Raw genomic sequence first — 6000 nt, forward strand, 5'->3', positions numbered from 1 at the left:
CCAAGACTGGCCTAAATTGTACACGTTGTACCATGCAATGTGCTTGTTCAAACTTTCTGGAAAGTATACTAAGACGCAGTTTGAATTTTATTTGTGCAATACTTTTTGTTACTTTTGAATTTTTTGGAGCCGGCCTAAGATTGCTATTGCTTGCATTGCTAAGCGACAAGGAGTACATTCAGCATCACGCACAATGCCAACTGTCGCTTAAAGTCACGCTTATTTAAAAAAAAAGTTCTAAGGCGAAGGCTTCTGCATTTAGATGGGGGGCGAAATGTGAAAACACCTGTGTACTTAGATTTAGGTGCACGTTAAAGAAGCCCTGGTGGTCCAAATTATTCCGGAGTCCTCCACTACGGCGTGCCTTATAATGAAACCGTGGTTTTGGCCCGTAAAATCCCATAATTTAAGTTAAATTTTATTTGAAATGCGAGGAACAGTGCAACTGCTGCCAGGAAGAAAGGCCATCTGGCGCAATTGATTTATTGTGACAGTCTGGGACAAACCGTTGACAATTTTGCCATCTTGTTCATTCATGGAAATGAATAAAAGTACAGTTGTTGGTCTTTACAGGTTCCCGTAAAAAAAGGAGTCATATTGATGCATGCATACCTGTGCGAATCAAGTACAAAACATATTGATTGATTGATTGATTGATTGATTGATTGATTGATTGATTGATTGATTGATTGATTGATTGATTGATTGATTGATCGATCGATCGATCGATCGATCGATCGATCGACCGATTGCCAAATTCCTCATAATTGGCGCCCCCCGTGCTGCTTTGGTGAAGGGTGCGTTTTGTTGCTTGCATATTATCGAATTCTTTGGAAGTTACATGTTTATGCTGCCGGTGCTACTCTAAGCCACGCGTTGCACTCAAATGTGTTTAAAAATAAATCGCCTTTGACGAGATTGAGAAGATACATTCGAGAAGTCGTCCGTGTGAGAAGATATGCGATAGCTGCTGCAGATGACAGATGAAACAATGCACACATGCGCCAGTTGCTTCTATTTCAAATTTAAAGCAAGATGAATTTACACAGTGAAAGTATTCCTGTCTATCGGGGCTGTGATTTTCGAGTGCGCCGTCACACGTTAATGCGTTGACTGTCATTGTTGCGTGCACGGTCACAAAGAACAGCCTCAGTGTCGTTCTTCAGTGTCTACAATAGTTGATCGAGTGCTGCAGTATACAGCATAATAAACGAGGACTCATATCACCTCATATGGAGGGAATCCTGCTAAAGGAGAGGGGATCTTCTTCGCTTAATAATATTAGCACTAGTAACCCTAAAATTTAGGCGGGACCCTCAAACGCAGAATTCAAATTAGCCTGCTCAAACCACCCGCATTGCTATGCAACTTTCCCTTCTTACATCTAACGGAGAAGTTGTACTCTTGGAGAGTGAGGCTCCATGGCCGCTTGCTCCGATGCATCGGAGCAAGCGGCCATTTTTGTGTGACATTTGATTGAGCCACGTCAGAGGACAGTGGTCGGTCTCGAAGATGAACTTCGCTCCGTACAAGTAACACGACAACTTCTGTGCGGCCCAAACCAAACAAGCACATTCCTTCTCTGAAGCGCTGTAGGCTTCCTCTCTTACATTTAGTTTACGGCTGGCATAGAGGATAGGATGCTCCTCGTTATCGTCGCCGACCTGACTAAGTACCACGCCCATACCTCCGTCGCTTGCGTCGCATTGAACTATGAATTCCTTTGTGTAGTCTGGCGCGCGAAGCACAGGGCGAGAAACCAATAGCGTTTTCAAACTTTTGAAAGCGTTCTCTTTGTCCTTATCCCAGTGTACGTTGCTCGGTGCTCCCTTTCGGAGGGCGTCTGTTAATGGACTTGCCATTTGCGAGTAATTCGGAATGTACCGTTGATAGTACCCCACAAGTCCCAAAAATGAACGAAGGTCCGTTTTCGTGCGCGGCTGAGAAAATTCTCCAATCGTAGCTATTTTCAGCTCAGCCGGCCGTCTCATGCCCTGACCGACAACATGGCCCAGATAAGTAACCTGCGAACAACCAAACCTACACTTTTCCGCTTTCATCGTTAAGCCGGCTTTCCTCAACCGTGAGGACACCTGTTTGAGGTGCGATACGTGTTGTTCCCAGCTGTCCGAAAAAATTGCTACATCATCAAGATAGGGCAAGGCGAACTCCTGCAAGTCTTTTAGGACAATATCCATTAACTTAGAGAAGCTAAACGGCGCGTTCTTCAGCCCGAAGCTGAGTGCGAGAGGGCGAAAAGTGCCTACAGGCGAGATGAATGCGGCATAGCGGCTGGCACTTTCTGAAAGGGGAACTTGCCAGTACCCCCGCACGAGATCTATAATTGATATGTATTTAGCAGCGCTAAATCTTTCAATTCGTTCCTCAATGTTGGGTATCGGGTAGAGCTGATCCCTAGTGATGGCATTTAACTTCCTGTAGTCAACACACGGACGAGGGTCCTTGTTAGGGGTTTCTACCAGTATTAGCGGTGACGTGTAGTCACTCTCAGCGGGCTCAATAACTCCCAACTCTAGCATGCGCTGTATCTCTGCCTCCATAATCTCTCTCTGTCTTGGAGACACCCTGTAAGGCTTTGATCTTACTGGTTCGGTTGATGTCAGCTCAATTTCATGCGTTATCAGTTCGGTTCTACCCGGCCGATCGCTGAATCTGTCGCGATATTCCCCTAACACCTCTTTTAGCTCATCTAGCTGCTCGGGTCTTAGAGCGTGCGAGCTTACCGAGTGCTCGACTACTTCTCCTAGGCCGATTTCAGAGTTGGAGGTCGCCCTATACTCCTTAAACTTGGTACTAGTGCAACCCTGCTCTTTGATGGTATAGTTAACGACTCCGCTCCGCTCTATATACGGCTTCATCAAATTGCAGTGATATATCCTCACCTCCTTCCTGCGACCGGGCATTTTCAGAGCATAGTTAGTATCTGAAAGTTTGTGCAACACTTTAACGGGCCCGTCCCAGTGAACTTCAAGCTTGTTCTTTCTTGAAGGTTTGAGGATCATTACCTGGTCCCCGGCGTTAAACGTACGAAGCCTCGCATTCTTGTCGTAATAGAATTTGGCGTTCTTTTGAGCTACTCCCATGTTCTTTCCGACTAGTTCTTGGGTTGCGCTTAGCCGTTCCAGTAAATTTAGCACGTATTCAACCACTGTTGGACTCTCCACTCTTTCCTCTCACATCTCTCTTAACATTCTCAGTGGAGAACGGAGTGTCCTCCCATACACTAGGTCTGCTGGTGAGAACCCTGTCGCTTCATGTGGAACCGTTCGCAAAGCAAACAAAGTTGCCGGCAGACAGTTCTCCCAGTCCTCCTTATGCTCGTAACAGAGCGCACGCAAAACTCGCTTAAGCACCGAATGCCACCTCTCTACACTGTTTGACTGAGGGTGATAGACAGAACTGTGTATTAACTTTACTCCGCACTTCTGCAAAAATGTGGAAGTCAGTGCGCTGGTGAATACTGATCCTTGATCTGCCTGAATTTCGGCTGGAAACCCAACTCGTGCAAACACTGTCAAAAGCGCGTCTACTACTTCGGTGGAACTGAGCTCTTTCAAAGGGATTGCTTCTGGAAACTTGGTAGCCGGACACAGCATGGTAAACAAGTACCTGTAGCCCGATTTTGTTTTTGGAAGAGGCCCTACCGTGTCTATTACAAGTCGTCTGAAAGGCTCTGTTATTAAGGGCACTACCTTCAGTGGAGATTTCCATGTCTCTCCTGGTTTACCAGAACGCTGGCAGGCGTCGCATGATCTTACAAAGTTTTCTACGTCTTTGAAACAGCCAGGCCAGTAGTATTCCATAAGCAATCTTTCCTTTGATTTGTTTATGCCTAGGTGGCCGGACCACCCATTTCCATGGCAGAGACTCAGAAGGTCCTCCCTATACTTAGTAGGTACGACTAACTGATCTAAAATCCTACCCTTTCGATCTCTGTAGTGCCGATACAACAAACCTCCTCTCTCATGTAGCGTCACGTTGCGCCTAGCAATGCCTTCTTTAGCTGTGTCATGTAATTTAGCTAAGCTCTCATCACTCTTTTGCTCAGCTGCCAGTGACTCTTTATCCACACGTAAGAGCTGATCAAAGTTCTTTGAGGCCGGTGATAATAACGACCCTGTCTCGCTTGTGAGTGCGTCAGCTTGCTCTTCCTGCAGGCTAGAACTTTGACACTCTAGTGCTACGCTCTCATTGAGCTGGTCAGCTGGCAGGCTCTCCTCAACTGTTCTTTTGTCCCTCGGGCCTAGCTCGGATTCGGGTATTGAAGTTATCCACTTTTCTGCTTCCGCTGGAGGAGCTTGTGCATTTTCAGCCGAAAGCGCCACGATCTTACGAGCTTGGCCTCGGGTCAACGCTTGTACTATGCCCTCTCCCAGTTTGTGACATTTGTAACAGCGAATTGGTCTAAAAGATTCGGATTTTCTTTTCTGTTCTTTTTGTGCGGTTTCCTCGTTAAGTTTCTCCTCGCTCTTTTCTGCGGGCTTTTCCGCCATGTCTACAGGCTCCGATCGTCTAGTCTGCGCACCCCTTTTGAACGAAAATGGTTTCCGTGGTCCATTTCGACCGTCCAAGTTTCCTTCCTCGGCGTTCAACTTTCTACGGGTTGCGTACTCTTCGGCTAATTCGGCCGCCATTTCCACAGTGTTTACATTCCCTCTGTCTTGCACCCACAGTTTCACAGCTTGGGGGATGGTTTTGTAAAACTGCTCTAGACACATGCATTCAATGATCATGTCTCTGTTGTCGTACGCTTCCGCGCTTTTAAGCCACTCGACTAGGTTGACCTTTAAGCTATATGCAAACTCCGGATATCCCTCGCTATCTTTCTTACCTGTGCTCCTAAACCTTTGCCGAAAAGCTTCGGCTGAAAGGCGGTACTTCTTCAAGAGACTAGCCTTAACTTTTGCATAATCATATGCATCCTGTGCACTCAGTCTGGCGATTACTTCCGCCGCCTCACACGGCAACATAGACAGCAACCGCTGTGGCCATGTACTCGGGCCGAAGTTCATCTTATCGCAAGTCCTTTGAAAATTGCTTAGGAACAAGCCTATGTCGGTCCCGACCTCAAATGGCTTTAATAGCCTGTCCATGCGGTACGATTCTGCCTCACTTGATCGTCCCAGAGCGCCTTCACTTCCTTGAGACAACTCCAAACGTTTGCTTTCAAGTTAAAGTTGCATTTTTCTTAACTCGCGATCTTTATCGCGTTCCTCTCTCTCTCGGTTTTCTCTGTCCCGTTCTTCTCTTTCTCTTTCCCGTTTCTCTCTCTTTTTGAGAAGTTCCAATCCAATTTCAATATCTTCCTCACTGGCCTGATTGGAAATTAGCTCCAATAATTCCGACTTTAGCATTTCCTTGCGCACCTCTAGGCCAAGTTCCTCACCCACAATCAACAATTCGTCTCTCAGCAGTGACCTTAACTCCATGATTGCTGCTTTATTGCCTTGATTCTGCTCTCTAAATCTAGCTAGGAAAACACAACCTAGCTAACACTCAACAATCTAGCTTGCCTACAGTTCTAAACAGAACAACCACAAAATGAAGCCTAGAGAGTCAAAGCAAGAACCAAGCACTCACCGCAGATACAGCACCATGTCGCAAAGTCCATCCCACCGCTGTCAGCCAGTTGTCAGGATTGGGGGCTCAATCCCGTCGCTCGTGATCCGTTGTCAAGATTGGAGTCCGGCATGAATTCGAAGGTAGCTGGCCCATGCCGTCCTCCAACTTATCCACGCTGAGGACGTTGATGAAGGGAAGAACTGCTTCTCATCGAGAACGAGGAAAATGGGTTTATTTACAATATTTATATCAGTCTAACATGACTGTTTCAGAAAAAGAGTGTCAGTCCAACATGACTGCTCAAGAGAAGTGTCGAGCGTCCGCACAACAGCCGCCTTTAAACACTCAGTCCGCCGGCGATACAAGGCGGCGAATGTTCGTTTCGTCATCGCAAAACTAGCCGCCTCCCGCGATACA

This window comes from Dermacentor andersoni, chromosome 2 (assembly GCF_023375885.2).
Source record: "Dermacentor andersoni chromosome 2, qqDerAnde1_hic_scaffold, whole genome shotgun sequence".
Classification (NCBI taxonomy): domain Eukaryota; kingdom Metazoa; phylum Arthropoda; class Arachnida; order Ixodida; family Ixodidae; genus Dermacentor; species Dermacentor andersoni.